General features: G+C 31.1%; 12 non-coding genes across 12 annotated transcripts; all 12 read right to left on the bottom strand.

Moving 5' to 3' along the window:
* Nucleotides 1–294: 294 nt before the first annotated feature.
* TRNAF-GAA (transfer RNA phenylalanine (anticodon GAA)) lies at nt 295–367 on the bottom strand. Its single transcript has one exon. It is a non-coding gene; the product is annotated as a tRNA-Phe (tRNA).
* Nucleotides 368–1,247: 880 nt separating this feature from the next.
* TRNAF-GAA (transfer RNA phenylalanine (anticodon GAA)) lies at nt 1,248–1,320 on the bottom strand. The gene has a single exon. It is a non-coding gene; the product is annotated as a tRNA-Phe (tRNA).
* A 6,685-nt stretch (nt 1,321–8,005) lies between these two features.
* Nucleotides 8,006–8,078, bottom strand: TRNAF-GAA (transfer RNA phenylalanine (anticodon GAA)). The gene has a single exon. It is a non-coding gene; the product is annotated as a tRNA-Phe (tRNA).
* Nucleotides 8,079–8,971: 893 nt separating this feature from the next.
* Nucleotides 8,972–9,044, bottom strand: TRNAF-GAA (transfer RNA phenylalanine (anticodon GAA)). Its single transcript has one exon. It is a non-coding gene; the product is annotated as a tRNA-Phe (tRNA).
* Nucleotides 9,045–9,928: 884 nt separating this feature from the next.
* Nucleotides 9,929–10,001, bottom strand: TRNAF-GAA (transfer RNA phenylalanine (anticodon GAA)). The gene has a single exon. It is a non-coding gene; the product is annotated as a tRNA-Phe (tRNA).
* Nucleotides 10,002–10,884: 883 nt separating this feature from the next.
* TRNAF-GAA (transfer RNA phenylalanine (anticodon GAA)) lies at nt 10,885–10,957 on the bottom strand. Its single transcript has one exon. It is a non-coding gene; the product is annotated as a tRNA-Phe (tRNA).
* An 894-nt stretch (nt 10,958–11,851) lies between these two features.
* On the bottom strand, nt 11,852–11,924 carry TRNAF-GAA (transfer RNA phenylalanine (anticodon GAA)). Its single transcript has one exon. It is a non-coding gene; the product is annotated as a tRNA-Phe (tRNA).
* An 887-nt stretch (nt 11,925–12,811) lies between these two features.
* TRNAF-GAA (transfer RNA phenylalanine (anticodon GAA)) lies at nt 12,812–12,884 on the bottom strand. The gene has a single exon. It is a non-coding gene; the product is annotated as a tRNA-Phe (tRNA).
* A 1,843-nt stretch (nt 12,885–14,727) lies between these two features.
* Nucleotides 14,728–14,800, bottom strand: TRNAF-GAA (transfer RNA phenylalanine (anticodon GAA)). The gene has a single exon. It is a non-coding gene; the product is annotated as a tRNA-Phe (tRNA).
* Nucleotides 14,801–15,694: 894 nt separating this feature from the next.
* Nucleotides 15,695–15,767, bottom strand: TRNAF-GAA (transfer RNA phenylalanine (anticodon GAA)). The gene has a single exon. It is a non-coding gene; the product is annotated as a tRNA-Phe (tRNA).
* Nucleotides 15,768–16,652: 885 nt separating this feature from the next.
* TRNAF-GAA (transfer RNA phenylalanine (anticodon GAA)) lies at nt 16,653–16,725 on the bottom strand. The gene has a single exon. It is a non-coding gene; the product is annotated as a tRNA-Phe (tRNA).
* Nucleotides 16,726–17,608: 883 nt separating this feature from the next.
* TRNAF-GAA (transfer RNA phenylalanine (anticodon GAA)) lies at nt 17,609–17,681 on the bottom strand. Its single transcript has one exon. It is a non-coding gene; the product is annotated as a tRNA-Phe (tRNA).
* Nucleotides 17,682–18,868: the final 1,187 nt, after the last annotated feature.

The following is an 18,868-nucleotide window of genomic DNA, read 5'->3' as shown; positions in this document are numbered from 1 at the left end:
TACACAAAGAGTAAAAGGTCACAAATACTTGTGTGAGACGATTTTCTATAAGTATGCTATAAGACAGGTTAGTTTGATAAATATTTTTTACTAATATGAACCATAAGTTTTTGTTAGTTGCAACCATTCTAACGCAACACATGTGTAAAACCGCTTTAAAAAAAAACTAACTATAAAAAGATATTAATACATGAGTATTAACTATTAACGAATGAATCAGGCTAATAACCTAACTTTTTACTCGAAAACAATTGAAAACCAAAAATATGGAAAACAATTGGAAAACCAAAAATATGCGGTGAGCGTAGATCGAACACGCGACCTTCAGATCTTCAGTCTGACGCTCTCCCAACTGAGCTATCCCCGCTGATGTTTTCTTTTCTTATTAAAGGTATTATAGATTTAAAATCTTACGAATAAGCAAGAGTTTTATCAAATTTGTGATCCTATCGAACAAATTAAAAAAGAAATTAAAACTGAATAGTTTACTCAATGATTTTTAAAGTCATGTTGTATTTGAAAGATGATTCGTTGTCTTGTTTTCGTGTCCCATTACTTTTATTTTGATACCTTGTTGGACACACAAATTTTTAATTGATACCTATGTGTCATTGTGCTAAATGGAGGGAGAGTGAAATATGATGGAACACGAAGTTGGAATACGATCGAAAGTCGTGTTATTGTACCAAGGCACCATGCTCATGACCCTAAGGAACGTTATGGCCAAGGAAACGGAAGTTTCAATCAAACTATCAGTACGTTATAAAGGGAAAAAGGGTCTTTTTCATTCTTCTTTGAGTCTACGAGAATAACAATTCAATGCATAACTCCCTCAATCCTCTGACAAGTCACAAGCATGGAACATGATGTTTAAATAACGTTAGCTCCATTTATGAAGGACTTGTCAGCAGTTATCACGCTAAATGTCGTGTGAGGAAATCGAAATGAGGGGTTACACAAAGACTAAAAGGTCACAAATACTTGTGTGAGACGATTTTATATAAGTATACTATAAGACAGGTTAGTTTCATAAATATTTTTTACTAATATGAACCATAACTTTTTGTTAGTTGCAACCGTTCTAACGCAACACATGTGTAAAACCGCTTTAAAAAAAAACTAACTATAAAAAGATATTAATACATGAGTATTAACTATTAACGCATGAATCAGGCTAATAACCTAACTTTTTACTCGAAAAAAATTGAAAACCAAAAATATGGAAAACAATTGAAAAACCAAAAATATGCGGTGAGCGTGGATCGAACACGCGACCTTCAGATCTTCAGTCTGACGCTCTCCCAACTGAGCTATCCCCACTGATGTTTTCTTTTCTTATTAAAGGTATTATAGATTTAAAATCTTACGGATAAGCAAGAGTTTTATCAAATTTGTGATCCTATCGAACAAATTAAAAAAGAAATTAAAATTGAATAGTTTACTCAATGATTTTTAAAGTCATGTTGTATTTGAAAGATGATTCGTTGTCTTGTTTTCGTGTCCCATTTCTTTTATTTTGATACCTTGTTGGACACACAAATTTTTAATTGATACCCCTATATATGTGTCATTGTGCTAAATGGAGGGAGAGTGAAATATGATGGAACACAAAGTTGGAATACGATCGAAAGTCTTGTTATTGTACCAAGGCACCATGTGATACCCCGTATTTTGGTAATATTTTGTATGAATAATTTATGAAATTCAAATAGTTAATTAATGGCATTTCTAATAATAGTTGCAGATAAGACGTTAATTAAATCATAAAATGAGTAAGCAAGTCGGTAATTGGGCTTAGCTAATAATAGGGCTTTGGGCCGTGTGCTATAATTGTAGGGATAGATTTTACTGGCTTAGTACGAGTAGTAATCGGGAATTATTTCGGGATTTAATAATAATATTAATAAGGAGAATAATAAAATAAGTAAAGGTAATATTAATTATAATATTAATAATCCTATTAATATTAGTAATAAATTAGTAAAGGGAGTATATAGTTATCCTAGTTATGAAAAGATTGAAATATAATATGTAATAGTAATAATAGTTGTAGTAGTTGTAATAATAATAATAATAATAATAATAATAATAATAATAATAATAATAATAATAATAATAATAATAATAATAATAATAATAATAATAATAATAATAATAATAATAATAATAATAATAATAATAATAATAATAATAATAATAATAATAATAATAATAATAATAATAATAATAATAATAATAATAATAATAATAATAATCTATATATCTATATAAAAGAGAGTTTTTTCGAGCGATCTGAGAGCGTCCACATCATCAAAAATCAATTTAGGAAAGTATAATTTTTGATGTAAAAATAAAGTGGAAAATCTTTTAATTATTATAATATGTATATTTCCTAATTTATATTCAAGTGATATTTCCAATTTTTATATCAAACTTTTACATTTCATTTGGCAAAAAAATATCGTTAAGAAATTATGAAAATGATATAATTAGCTTTGTGTTAAAAAATACTATCATTAGAGTATAAATTTCATATTATTTGCACATATTAAAGATGGTGTACTTCTTAATACGTAAAATTGTGTACATTTTAGTATGTTTTGTCCCACATTGGAAAATAAGTAGGTGTGGTGAATATACTACATATAAATAGTAGAATTGTCCCACATCGAAAGATTAGTATAAGGTGATGTGATCCTATGAATATAAATAGGATGCATATTTGGAACTTATGTATCCACCCAAAATTTTTTGAGTCTCATAAATGTTGTTTTAAAGAGCTCTTAAGATTTTCTATCATTATTATCTACGATATGATATAAAAAATAGAAAATCGTTGGGAGCTACCCGGGAAAGAGTTAAGAACATGAACAAGAAAATCAAAAAATAACTAAAGGTTTTACTAATGGTAGTCTCCTGACACAATACAAAACTAAATATTTTACTAATGGTTGTCTTCTGAATGCAGTAATAGAGCGTTAATGAATCGTTATATGTACGATGTAGAGATCCATATCTAATGATCGAAACTAAGTGGTTTTACCTTCAAAGAAAAATAATATGTATACAATAATGGTTTTTTAAGAAGAGACGTGTATTTCTTGGTATGTTATATCTTTCACATTGAAAAATAATGTAGGCATTATGAACATACTACGTCTAAATAATTAAATTATGTATCTCACATTGAAATAATAGTATACGGTAGGGTGATTCTATAAATATAAATAGGAGGCATCCTTAAAACTTAGGTATTAATCAAAAAATCACTATATACATTTTTTATATTATGTTAAAGTGATGTTTATAATTTTGATATAAAAACTTTATATTTCATTTGAAAATAAAGTATCGTATGAAAATCATATAATTAGATTGTGACAAAAAAATGCTATCATTAGAGTCTATATTGTACTCCCTCCAATTCGCTATAATGTTCCCTATTTCCCAAAACGGATTATTCAAGTAATGTTCCCCTTTCCTTTTTTGGTAACTTTTTTCTCTTATTTTATTCATTTCTCTCTCCTATAATCAAACCCCACACAACTTTTTTACTCCTATTTTATTACTTTTCTTAATGTTTTGGCCCCACAACTCATTATTTAACTCCTATTAATTCATCTCTCTCTTCTAACATCAACCCCACCAATGTCCTTTATTCATTTTTAATAGTATTTCTTAAGTATCGTGCCAAAAGCAAATGGGAACAATATAACGAATTGGAGGGAGTATTGTATTTTCTCATTATTAAATCAAGTTGATGTCAAAGTAGGTGAAAAAACAAAATGTGTACTTAGTATGTTATTTGTCCTACATTGAAAAGTAACGTAAGTGTGGTGAATATACTATGTATGTATAAATATTAGAATTGTCCCACATCGAAAGATTACCATAAGGCATGGTGATCTTATGATTATAAATAGAAGTCATAAGCCAAAATCTTTTGATACCCTTAAGTATTGTCAGAGATAACTCTTAAAAGAGTTTGTATTACTGTCTCTACAATAATGATTTCTAACCTAAGTTAATGTTTGGAAAATCTTTTAGTTATTATAATATATACTGTGTATTTCTTATTTTATATTCAAGTGATGTTTCTAATATTTATATAAAAACTTTTAAATTTCATTTGACAAAATAATGTCGGTAAAAAAATTATGAAAATAATATTATTAGATTCATGGTAAGAAATGTTATCATTAGATTATATATAGATTTCATATAATTTGCACATATTAAAGATGGTGTATTTCATAGTATGTTATATCTTCCACATTGAAAAATAATATAGGTGTGATAAATATACTACATATAAAAAATAGAATTTTCCCACATCGAAATATAGCATAAGGTGGGTGATTCTATGAGCATCCTTGAAACTTAGGCATCAACCCAAAATCTTTTGAGTCGCTTAAGTATTGTCTTGGAGAGCTCTTAAAAGTTTATATCATTATATCTTCTACCTATAGATTTTATATGTCCCATATTGAAAAATAATGTAGGTGTGGTAAATATACCATGTTTAAATAATATAATTAGAATTGTGTTAAAAAATATTCTATCATTAGAGTATAGGTTCTTATCATTTGCACATATTTTAATTATGTTAAAAAAAAATAGAAAACAAACGTCCATGGTAGCACGTGTAATCTATCAAAGTTCAAGGTTACCATGAGAAATTTCCAATATTATAATGATGTAGTTAATTAAATTTGCATTTAAAAGAGAGATATACGTACCAATAAAACAATAAAGGGAGTATTATTTTTTAATTGTTATTTTATTGCCACGCCATCAAACTTAACGTCCATTTAACAGCCTTTACATTAGGGGGGTACCATGGGCAAAAAAATGGAATCTCAAAGGTACCATAGGCTGATTTTTAAAAGTAGGGGTAACACGGAAAATCTAACAAAACTAAGGGGTACCACGGGAAATTTCCGTATCTCAATTATGTTAAATTTTTTTTGAAGAAAAACAAAGTACAAATATTAATGGAGAGTATTTGATCATATTATTAAATTTAAATATAACTATTAGATATAATGAGTAGCAATTGTCTGCATTCGGTATTCCAGATCTGATTGGATGTCGAACTAAATGCAAAAAAGATGGTGTAATTCTGAGTATGTTATTTGTCCCACATTGAAAAATAATGCAGGTTTAATAAATATATATTACGTATAAACATTAGAATTGTCCAAAAAAAAAAAATCCAATTCTTGTGAATATATTACTTATAAATAGTAGAATTGTCCCACATCGAAAAATTAGTATAAGGTGGGGTGATTATATGATTATAAATAAGAGTTAACCCACGTATATATTAATCTTTTATTTTTTTTGAAAGAGATATTTTAATAATATGTAAACAAATCATTAGACGTATAATGTAAACATTAAACGCTTATAACATTTTTTTTGCATTATAAATAAGCTAATTACCCCGTTGCAACGCACGGGCATTCAAACTAGTAATAATAATAATAAAGAGAGAAATTTTCCTAAAATAATACTACCTTATTACTATATATATCATGGTAGCATATTCATAAATCACTTATTCACTTTTACAACATCACATACAAGTTAGGAAGGGATAAGGAGAATAAGAAGGAAGATAAAAAGGGAAAAGGGAATTTGGTAGTAATCAATTTGGAGATTTTAGCATCTGCTTTCATTGGATTGAATCTTTTATTTTGTAAGTTCATCTATAATCTTTCAAAGTTTTAATCTTTAATCCTTATAAGCATGTTTTATGTTTTAGTTCATCACCTAATCATGTCTAGATTAAATATAATCATCTATAGTTAAGTTTGTGACAATTTTGTTAAAGAATAAAATTACAACAGTTCTGTAAATTTGTAAGTTGTCTTAAATGAAGTATCAGACCACCTTAAAATCGTTGTCTTCGAAAACGTAAAGAGTAGACTTAGGTTATTTTCAAGCCTAGTTGATGCCTGTAAAATCTCGCAGCAATTGAACGTGTATATTTTCCAGAATAAATTCTTTATGAACATGTCGACTGAGAATCCGCGAATGAACTATAAGTCTAAAGTTTATTTTGTAAACCTAATTTATAAATTGAAATTGAGTTAGGTCTTTTTCATACATTAAAATTGCAGAGTCTAGATGATGTTAGGCTTTTGTTTCACTTGAAAAGGATTTGTTAAACATATTTTAGAGGTTAATACTTTCTATGCGACAGAATTCGTCAGTATTTATGATTCCTTCAAGAAAACCCTGAGAAGTCCAGAATTTGAAGAAAGTCTATTTCACAAGAACTGTAGATATGTGTCTTAGGGTTCCAACCCCATTGGTCTTGCATCGTTTGGATTTTTAGTGAATTAATTATGAATTTTATAGCGAGACTGAACTGTGCTGTAAAACGGTAGAATTAGAGATTTAACATTGAAGTTGTCAAAAGGATTAGGATGTGATTGACTTAGGATAAGTGCATAATTATTGGTTGGTTATGTTGTAATTGTACATAATTATGTTATGTAGGTTATGGATTTGTAAAGGATCGATTTGATTGCTTGTGTGACTTGAAGATTTGCTATCAGGTAGGAAACTACTCAATCTTGTTTTGTTTATGCCACTAAAAGATGGATTAATTGTATATTGTGGAGGATTGGTGAAGGAGGAGTTTAACTGGTTACAACGATTTTTTTTATTGCCTAGCTGGATTTTCTGTCTTATGCCATTATTCTATATCACGTTTGTTTGTTTATATTACTGAGACTATCATTATTATTGATTGTTGTTGGAGTTTGGAGATGAGTTTTGTGTGTATCCAGACCGTGTGTCTGAGGCGGGACTGTGTGTCCAGTTTATCCAGGCTGTGTGTCTGAGGCGGGACTGTGTGTCCTGGAGTATGACAGTGTGTCTAGAAGAGGAGTATGACTGTGTGTCTAGAAGTGGGTGTGTGCGGTGGTGGGAAGTGGAATATGACTGTGTGTCTAGAAGTGAATGTGTGCGGTGGTGTGGAGTGAACGGGAATGTGGTGTTAGAGTTTATTTGTGTATCAGTGATATTGCAGGTTGCTTTATTCTCATTCATTGTTTAGTTTCCTACTCAACCTCGTGGTTGACAGTGTATTCGTGAACACCTGCGGTGAACCGTTTTATGGGGAGCAGATTTGACAGGTACTAAAGATTAGCTGACTTGGAAGCATTGGGATGAGAGCTCAACTTGGAACCTTAGATGAAGTCTAGATCACATAGATTATTTATTCACTTTATTTATTTCCGCTGCGAGTTGTATTATTTTATATTAAGTCTTAGTTGATCAAAATTGTAAAATATATGTAATCATTAAAGTTTTAATTTAAAGTACTTTGGTTTGTTGTACTTTGTTATTCACTACCTCGGGAAACCGAGATGGTAACCGTCCTATTTATTTGGGAAAGTCTAGCTAAAGGCTCCTGAATAAATGTGGGTGTTACACACCATGCTCGTGACCCTAAGGAACGTTATGGCCAAGGAAACGGAAGTTTCAATCAAACTATCAGTACGTTATAAAGGGAAAAAGGGTCTTTATCATTCTTCTTTGAGTCTACGAGAATAACAATTCAATGCATAACTCCATCAATCCTCTCACAAGTCACAAGCATGGAACATGATGTTTAAATAATGTTAGCTCCATTTATGAAGGACATGTCAGCAGTTATCGCGCTAAATTTCGTGTGAGGAAATCGAAGCGAGGGGTTACACAAAGACTAAAAGGTCACAAATACTTGTGTGAGACGATTTTATATAAGTATGCTATAAGACAGGTTAGTTTGATAAATATTTTTTACTAATATGAACCATAACTTTTTGTTAGTTGCAACCGTTCTAACGCAACACATGTGTAAAACCGCTTTAAAAAAAAAACTAACTATAAAAAGATATTAATACATGAGTATTAACTATTAACGCATGAATCAGGCTAATAACCTAACTTTTTACTCGAAAACAATTGAAAACCAAAAATATGGAAAACAATTGAAAAACCAAAAATATGCGGTGAGCGTGGATCGAACACGCGACCTTCAGATCTTCAGTCTGACGCTCTCCCAACTGAGCTATCCCCGCTGATGTTTTCTTTTTTTATTAAAGGTATTATAGATTTAAAATCTTACGGATAAGCAAGAGTTATCAAATTTTTGATCCTATCGAACAAATTAAAAAGGAAATTAAAACTGAATAGTTTACTCAATGATTTTTAAAGTCATATTGTATTTGAAAGATGATTCGTTGTCTTGTTTTCGTGTCCTATTACTTTTATTTTGATACCTTGTTGGACACACAAATTTTTAATTGATACCTATATATGTGTCATTGTTCTAAATGGAGGGAGAGTGAAATATGATGGAACACGAAGTTGGAATACGATCGAAAGTCGTGTTATTGTACCAAGGCACCATGCTCGTGACCCTAAGGAATGATATGGCCAAGGAAACGGAAGTTTCAATCAAACTATTAGTACGTTATAAAGGGAAAAAGGGAAAAAGGGTCTTTATCATTCTTCTTTGAGTCTACGAGAATAACAATTCAATGCATAACTCCCTCAATCCTCTCACAAGTCACAAGCATTGAACATTATGTTTAAATAACATTAGCTCCATTTATGAAGGACTTGTCAGCAGTTATCACACTAAATGTCGTGTGAGGAAATCGAAGCGAGGGGTTACACAAAGACTAAAAGGTCACAAATACTTGTGTGAGACGATTTTATATAAGTATACTATAAGACAGGTTAGTTTGATAAATATTTTTTACTAATATGAACCATAACTTTTTGTTAGTTGCAACCGTTCTAACGCAACACATGTGTAAAACCGCTTTAAAAAAAAAAAACTAACTATAAAAAGATATTAATACATGAGTATTAAATATTAACGCATGAATCAGGCTAATAACCCAACTTTTTACTCGAAAACAATTGAAAACCAAAAATATGGAAAACAATTGAAAAACCAAAAATATGCGGTGAGCGTGGATCGAACACGCGACCTTCATATCTTCAGTCTGACGCTCTCCCAACTGAGCTGTCCCCGCTGATGTTTTCTTTTTTTTATTAAAGGTATTATAGATTTAAAATCTTACAGATAAGCAAGTGTTTTATCAAATTTATGATCCTATCGAACAAATTAAAAAAGAAATTAAAACTGAATAGTTTACTCAATCATTTTTAAAGTCATATTGTATTTGAAAGATGATTTGTTGTCTTGTTTTCGTGTCCTATTACTTTTATTTTGATACCTTGTTGGACACAAAAATTTTTAATTGATACCTATATATGTGTCATGTTTCTAAATGGAGTGAGAGTGAAATATGATGGAACACGAAGTTGGAATACGATCGAAAGTCGTGTTATTGTACCAAGGCACCATGCTCGTGACCCTAAGGAACGTTATGGCCAAGGAAACGGAAGTTTCAATCAAACTATCAGTACGTTATAAAGGGAAAAAAGGTCTTTATCATTCTTCTTTGAGTCTACGAGAATAACAATTCAATGCATAACTCCCTCAATCCTCTCACAAGTCACAAGCATTGAACATGATGTTTAAATAACGTTAGCTCCATTTATGAAGGACTTGTCAACAGTTATCATGCTAAATGTCGTGTGAGGAAATCGAAGCGAGGGGTTACATAAAGACTAAAAGGTCACAAATACTTGTGTGAGACGATTTTATATAAGTATACTATAAGACAGGTTAGTATGATAAATATTTTTTACTAATATGAACCATAACTTTTTGTTAGTTGCAACCGTTCTAAAGCAACACATGTGTAAAACCGCTTTAAAAAAAACTAACTATAAAAAGATATTAATACATGAGTATTAACTATTAACGCATGAATCAGGCTAATAACCTAACTTTTTACTCGAAAACAATTGAAAACCAAAAATATGGAAAACAATTGAAAAACCAAAAATATGCGGTGAGCGTGGATCAAACACGCGACCTTCAGATCTTCAGTCTTACGCTCTCCCAACTGAGCTATCCCCGTTGATGTTTTCTTTTTTTTATTAAAGGTATTTTAGATTTAAAATCTTACGGATAAGCAAAAGTTTTATCAAATTTATGATCCTATCGAACATTAAAAAAGAAATTAAAACTGAATAGTTTACTCAATGATTTTTAAAGTCATATTGTATTTGAAAGATGATTCGTTGTCTTGTTTTCGTGTCCTATTACTTTTATTTTGATACCTTGTTGGACACACAAATTTTTAATTGATACCTATATATGTGTCATTGTTCTAAATGGAGGGAGAGTGAAATATGATGGAACACGAAGTTGGAATACGATCGAAAGTCGTGTTATTGTACCAAGGCACCATGCTCGTGACCCTAAGGAACGTTATGGCCAAGGAAACGGAAGTTTCAATCAAACTATCAGTACGTTATAAAGGGAAAAATGGTCTTTATCATTCTTCTTTGAGTCTACGAGAATAACAATTCAATGCATAACTCCCTCAATCCTCTCACAAGTCACAAGCATTGAACATGATGTTTAAATAACGTTAGCTCCATTTATGAAGGACTTGTCAGCAGTTATCACGCTAAATGTCGTGTGAGGAAATCGAAGCGAGGGGTTACACAAAGATTAAAAGGTCACAAATACTTGTGTGAGACGATTTTATATAAGTATGCTATAAGACAGGTTAGTTTGATAAATATTTTTTACTAATATGAACCATAACTTTTTGTTAGTTGCAACCGTTCTAACGCAACACATGTGTAAAACCGCTTTAAAAAAAAACTAACTATAAAAAGATATTAATACATGAGTATTAACTATTAACGCATGAATCAGGCTAATAACCTAACTTTTTACTCGAAAACAATTGAAAACCAAAAATATGGAAAACAATTGAAAAACCAAAAATATGCGGTGAGCGTGGATCGAACACGCGACCTTCAGATCTTCAGTCTGACGCTCTCCCAACTGAGCTATCCCCGCTGATGTTTTCTTTTTTTTATTAAAGGTATTATAGATTTAAAATCTTACGGATAAGCAAGAGTTTTATCAAATTTTTGGTCCTATCGAACAAATTAAAAAGGAAATTAAAACTGAATAGTTTACTCAATGATTTTTAAAGTCATATTGTATTTGAAAGATGATTCGTTGTCTTGTTTTCGTGTCCTATTACTTTTATTTTGATACCTTGTTGGACACACAAATTTTTAATTGATACCTATATATGTGTTATTGTTCTAAATGGAGGGAGAGTGAAATATGATGGAACACGAAGTTGGAATACGATCGAAAGTCGTGTTATTGTACCAAGGCACCATGCTCGTGACCCTAAGGAATGTTATGGCCAAGGAAACGGAAGTTTCAATCAAACTATTAGTACGTTATAAAGGGAAAAAGGGAAAAAGGGTCTTTATCATTCTTCTTTGAGTCTACGAGAATAACAATTCAATGCATAACTCCCTCAATCCTCTCACAAGTCACACGCATTGAACATTATGTTTAAATAACGTTAGCTCCATTTATGAAGGACTTGTCAGCAGTTATCACGCTAAATGTCGTGTGAGGAAATCGAAGCGAGGGGTTACACAAAGACTAAAAGGTCACAAATACTTGTGTGAGACGATTTTATATAAGTATACTATAAGACAAGTTAGTTTGATAAATATTTTTTACTAATATGAACCATAACTTTTTGTTAGTTGCAACCGTTCTAACGCAACACATGTGTAAAACCGCTTTAAAAAAAAAACTAACTATAAAAAGATATTAATACATGAGTATTAACTATTAACGCATGAATCAGGCTAATAACCTAACTTTTTACTCGAAAACAATTGAAAACCAAAAATATGGAAAACAATTGAAAAACCAAAAATATGCGGTGAGCGTGGATCGAACACGCGACCTTCAGATCTTCAGTCTGACGCTCTCCCAACTGAGCTATCCCCGCTGATGTTTTCTTTTTTTTTATTAAAGGTATTATAGATTTAAAATCTTACGGATAAGCAAGAGTTTTATCAAATTTATGATCCTATCGAACAAATTAAAAAAGAAATTAAAACTGAATAGTTTACTCAATGATTTTTAAAGTCATATTGTATTTGAAAGATGATTCGTTGTCTTGTTTTCGTGTCCTATTACTTTTATTTTGATACGTTGTTGGACACACAAATTTTTAATTGATACCTATATATGTGTCATTGTTCTAAATGGAGGGAGAGTGAAATATGATGGAACACGAAGTTGGAATACGATCGAAAGTCGTGTTATTGTACCAAGGCACCATGCTCGTGACCCTAAGGAACGTTATGGCCAAGGAAACAGAAGTTTCAATCAAACTATTAGTACGTTATAAAGGGAAAAAGGGTCTTTATCATTCTTCTTTGAGTCTACGAGAATAACAATTCAATGCATAACTCCCTCAATCCTCTCACAACTCACAAGCATTGAACATTATGTTTAAATAACGTTAGCTCCATTTATGAAGGACTTGTCAGCAGTTATCACGCTAAATGTCGTGTGAGGAAATCGAAGCGAGGGGTTACACAAAGACAAAAAGGTCACAAATACTTGTGTGAGACGATTTTATATAAGTATGCTATAAGACAGGTTAGTTTGATAAATCTTTTTTACTAATATGAACCATAACTTTTTGTTAGTTGCAACCGTTCTAACGCAACACATGTGTAAAACTGCTTTAAAAAAAAAACTAACTATAAAAAGATATTAATACATGAGTATTAACTATTAACGCATGAATCAGGCTAATAACCTAACTTTTTACTCGAAAACAATTGAAAACCAAAAATATGGAAAACAATTGAAAAACCAAAAATATGCGGTGAGCGTGGATCAAACACACGACCTTCAGATCTTCAGTCTGACGTTCTCCCAACTGAGCTATCCCCGCTGATGTTTTCTTTTTTTTATTAAAGGTATTATAGATTTAAAATCTTACGGATAAGCAAAAGTTTTATCAAATTTATGATCCTATCGAACATTAAAAAGAAATTAAAATCTGAATAGTTTACTCAATGATTTTTAAAGTCATATTGTATTTGAAAGATGATTCGTTGTCTTGTTTTCGTGTCCTATTATTTTTATTTTGATACCTTGTTGGACACACAAATTTTTAATTGATACCTATATATGTGTTATTGTTCTAAATGGAGGGAGAGTGAAATATGATGGAACACGAAGTTGGAATACGATCGAAAGTCGTGTTATTGTACCAAGGCACCATGCTCGTGACCCTAAGGAATGTTATGGCCAAGGAAACGGAAGTTTCAATCAAACTATTAGTACGTTATAAAGGGAAAAAGGGAAAAAGGGTCTTTATCATTCTTCTTTGAGTCTACGAGAATAACAATTCAATGCATAACTCCCTCAATCCTCTCACAAGTCACACGCATTGAACATTATGTTTAAATAACGTTAGCTCCATTTATGAAGGACTTGTCAGCAGTTATCACGCTAAATGTCGTGTGAGGAAATCGAAGCGAGGGGTTACACAAAGACTAAAAGGTCACAAATACTTGTGTGAGACGATTTTATATAAGTATACTATAAGACAAGTTAGTTTGATAAATATTTTTTACTAATATGAACCATAACTTTTTGTTAGTTGCAACCGTTCTAACGCAACACATGTGTAAAACCGCTTTAAAAAAAAACTAACTATAAAAAGATATTAATACATGAGTATTAACTATTAACGCATGAATCAGGCTAATAACCTAACTTTTTACTAAAAACAATTGAAAACCAAAAATATGGAAAACAATTGAAAAACCAAAAATATGCGGTGAGCGTGGATCGAACACGCGACCTTGAGATCTTGATCCGACGCTCTCCCAACCGAGCTATCCCACTGATGTTTTTTTTTTATTAAAGGTATTATAGATTTAAAATCTTACGGATAAGCAAGAGTTTTATCAAATTTATGATCCTATCGAACAAATTAAAAAGAAATTAAAACTGAATAGTTTACTCAATGATTTTTAAAGTCATATTGTATTTGAAAGATGATTCGTTGTCTTGTTTTCGTGTCCTATTACTTTTATTTTGATACCTTGTTGGACACACAAATTTTTAATTGATACCTATATATGTGTCATTGTTCTAAATGGAGGGAGAGTGAAATATGATGGAACACGAAGTTGGAATACGATCGAAAGTCGTGTTATTGTACCAAGGCACCATGCTCGTGACCCTAAGGAACGTTATGGCCAAGGAAACAGAAGTTTCAATCAAACTATTAGTACGTTATAAAGGGAAAAAGGGTCTTTATCATTCTTCTTTGAGTCTACGAGAATAACAATTCAATGCATAACTCCCTCAATCCTCTCACAACTCACAAGCATTGAACATTATGTTTAAATAACGTTAGCTCCATTTATGAAGGACTTGTCGTGATTATCACGCTAAATGTCGTGTGAGGAAATCGAAGCGAGGGGTTACACAAAGACAAAAAGGTCACAAATACTTGTGTGAGACGATTTTATATAAGTATGCTATAAGACAGGTTAGTTTGATAAATCTTTTTTACTAATATGAACCATAACTTTTTGTTAGTTGCAACCGTTCTAACGCAACACATGTGTAAAACTGCTTTAAAAAAAAAAACTAACTATAAAAAGATATTAATACATGAGTATTAACTATTAACGCATGAATCAGGCTAATAACCTAACTTTTTACTCGAAAACAATTGAAAACCAAAAATATGGAAAACAATTGAAAAACCAAAAATATGCGGTGAGCGTGGATCAAACACGCGACCTTCAGATCTTCAGTCTGACGTTCTCCCAACTGAGCTATCCCCGCTGATGTTTTCTTTTTTTTATTAAAGGTATTATAGATTTAAAATCTTACGGATAAGCAAAAGTTTTATCAAATTTATGATCCTATCGAACATTAAAAAAGAAATTAAAACTGAATAGTTTACTCAATGATTTTTAAAGTCATATTGTATTTGAAAGATGATTCGTTGTCTTGTTTTCGTGTCCTATTACTTTTATTTTGATACCTTGTTGGACACACAAATTTTTAATTGATACCTATATATGTGTTATTGTTCTAAATGGAGGGAGAGTGAAATATGATGGAACACGAAGTTGGAATACGATCGAAAGTCGTGTTATTGTACCAAGGCACCATGCTCGTGACCCTAAGGAATGTTATGGCCAAGGAAACGGAAGTTTCAATCAAACTATTAGTACGTTATAAAGGGAAAAAGGGAAAAAGGGTCTTTATCATTCTTCTTTGAGTCTACGAGAATAACAATTCAATGCATAACTCCCTCAATCCTCTCACAAGTCACACGCATTGAACATTATGTTTAAATAACGTTAGCTCCATTTATGAAGGACTTGTCAGCAGTTATCACGCTAAATGTCGTGTGAGGAAATCGAAGCGAGGGGTTACACAAAGACTAAAAGGTCACAAATACTTGTGTGAGACGATTTTATATAAGTATACTATAAGACAAGTTAGTTTGATAAATATTTTTTACTAATATGAACCATAACTTTTTGTTAGTTGCAACTGTAGTTCTAACGCAACACATGTGTAAAACCGCTTTAAAAAAAAACTAACTATAAAAAGATATTAATACATGAGTATTAACTATTAACGCATGAATCAGGCTAATAACCTAACTTTTTACTCGAAAACAATTGAAAACCAAAAATATGGAAAACAATTGAAAAACCAAAAATATGCGGTGAGCGTGGATCGAACACGCGACCTTCAGATCTTCAGTCTGACGCTCTCCCAACTGAGCTATCCCCGCTGATGTTTTCTTTTTTTTATTAAAGGTATTATAGATTTAAAATCTTACGGATAAGCAAGAGTTTTATCAAATTTATGATCCTATCGAACAAATTAAAAAAGAAATTAAAACTGAATAGTTTACTCAATGATTTTTAAAGTCATATTGTATTTGAAAGATGATTCGTTGTCTTGTTTTCGTGTCCTATTACTTTTATTTTGATACCTTGTTGGACACACAAATTTTTAATTGATACCTATATATGTGTCATTGTTCTAAATGGAGGGAGAGTGAAATATGATGGAACACGAAGTTGGAATACGATCGAAAGTCGTGTTATTGTACCAAGGCACCATGCTCGTGACCCTAAGGAACGTTATGGCCAAGGAAACAGAAGTTTCAATCAAACTATTAGTACGTTATAAAGGGAAAAAGGGTCTTTATCATTCTTCTTTGAGTCTACGAGAATAACAATTCAATGCATAACTCCCTCAATCCTCTCACAACTCACAAGCATTGAACATTATGTTTAAATAACGTTAGCTCCATTTATGAAGGACTTGTCAGCAGTTATCACGCTAAATGTCGTGTGAGGAAATCGAAGCGAGGGGTTACACAAAGACAAAAAGGTCACAAATACTTGTGTGAGACGATTTTATATAAGTATGCTATAAGACAGGTTAGTTTGATAAATCTTTTTTACTAATATGAACCATAACTTTTTGTTAGTTGCAACCGTTCTAACGCAACACATGTGTAAAACCGCTTTAAAAAAAAACTAACTATAAAAAGATATTAATACATGAGTATTAACTATTAACGCATGAATCAGGCTAATAACCTAACTTTTTACTCGAAAACAATTGAAAACCAAAAATATGGAAAACAATTGAAAAACCAAAAATATGCGGTGAGCGTGGATCAAACACGCGACCTTCAGATCTTCAGTCTGACGTTCTCCCAACTGAGCTATCCCCGCTGATGTTTTCTTTTTTTTATTAAAGGTATTATAGATTTAAAATCTTACGGATAAGCAAAAGTTTTATCAAATTTATGATCCTATCGAACATTAAAAAAGAAATTAAAACTGAATAGTTTACTCAATGATTTTTAAAGTCATATTGTATTTGAAAGATGATTCGTTGTCTTGTTTTCGTGTCCTATTACTTTTATTTTGATACGTTGTTGGACACACAAATTTTTAATTGATACCTATATATGTGTCATTGTTCTAAATGGAGGGAGAGTGAAATATGATGGAACACGAAGTTGGAATACGATCGAAAGTCGTGTTATTGTACCAAGGCACCATGCTCGTGACCATAAGGAACGTTATGGCCAAGGAAACGGAAGTTTCAATCAAACTATCAGTACGTTATAAAGGGAAAAATGGTCTTTATCATTCTTCTTTGAGTCTACGAGAATAACAATTCAATGCATAACTCCCTCAATCCTCTCACAAGTCACAAGCATTGAACATGATGTTTAAATAACGTTAGCTCCATTTATGAAGGACTTGTCAGCAGTTATCACGCTAAATGTCGTGTGAGGAAATCGAAGCGAGGGGTTACACAAAGATTAAAAGGTCACAAATACTTGTGTGAGACGATTTTATATAAGTATACTATAAGACAGGTTAGTTTGATAAATATTTTTTACTAATATGAACCATAACTTTTTGTTAGTTGCAACCGTTCTAACGCAACACATGTATAAAACCGCTTTAAAAAAAAACTAACTATAAAAAGATATTAATACATGAGTATTAACTATTAACGCATGAATCAGGCTAATAACCTAACTTTTTACTCGAAAACAATTGAAAACCAAAAATATGGAAAACAATTGAAAAACCAAAAATATGCGGTGAGCGTGGATCGAACACGCGACCTTCAGATCTTCAGTCTGACGCTCTCCCAACTGAGCTATCCCCGCTGATGTTTTCTTTTCTTAATAAAGGTATTATAGATTTAAAATCTTACGGATAAGCAAGACTTTATCAAATTTGTGATCCTATCGAACAAATTAAAAAAAGAAATTAAAACTGAATAGTTTACTCAATGATTTTTAAAGTCATGTTGTATTTGAAAGATGATTTGTTGTCTTGTTTTCGTGTCCCATTACTGTAATACCTCGTAATTTGATAAAATTTATATTAATAATTATCGCATTTTAAATAAGTAATTATAATAAGTTTATAATTTATAATTGTGAATAAGATGGAATAATGTATAATATAATAAAATAACAATTTAAGTCGGGAGTGTGTTATGGGTTATGTGGACCTATGGTTGTGTGCTCGAAATTTTCGAGTAGTGCTAATAATAATAATAATAATAATAATAATAATAATAATAATAATAATAATAATAATAATAATAATAATAATAATAATAATAATAATAATAATAATAATAATAATAATAATAATAATAATAATAATAATAATAATAATAATAATAATAATAATAATAATAATAATAATAATAATAATAATAATAATAATGAAAAATGGCAAAATACTACCTATTAAAGTTCGGTTTTTTTATTTTACTACATATTATGTTGAAAACTGCGAACTACTACCTATTAAACTACAAATAACCTCTGACTACTACCTAATCGACGGAAAACGCAACTAATTCTACCAATTTCAGGTAAGATTTGCTTTCTTTCAATTTTTCTTTTCTTTCCTCATCCTTTATACCCATATTACCCTTCTCCAATTCACCATAAGCATTCAAAACACAACTCTCCCTCCATTATCAGCTTCTTCTTCTTCTTTAATCCATCTCTTCTCTCCTCCATTAAAGATAAGTTTTATCTCTCTTAAACTTTACACTTATTTCCATTAATTAGGAGGCGTTTGTTTCATCAAAGGGCAAGGGAATGAAATCAAGAAAGGGAAAAAAAGGGAATGGAATGATTTTACTTCAAATTTACTTAGTTGTTTGGTTACTTCGTCAAATGAAAGAACATTGAACCCAACAACCACCCATTCTATCTTCAACCACCAACAAACACAAATTTTAAAAAAGACCTCCGCCCATCACACTCAACGGCCACCGACGCCGACGACATTGTTACCGTCGCCGGCGCTCTAGGGTTGTCAAACGTGTCGT

The sequence above is a fragment of the Silene latifolia genome, chromosome 4 (genome assembly GCF_048544455.1).
Source record: "Silene latifolia isolate original U9 population chromosome 4, ASM4854445v1, whole genome shotgun sequence".
Lineage (NCBI taxonomy): Eukaryota > Viridiplantae > Streptophyta > Magnoliopsida > Caryophyllales > Caryophyllaceae > Silene > Silene latifolia.
This window is presented reverse-complemented; position numbering and strand designations above follow the sequence as displayed.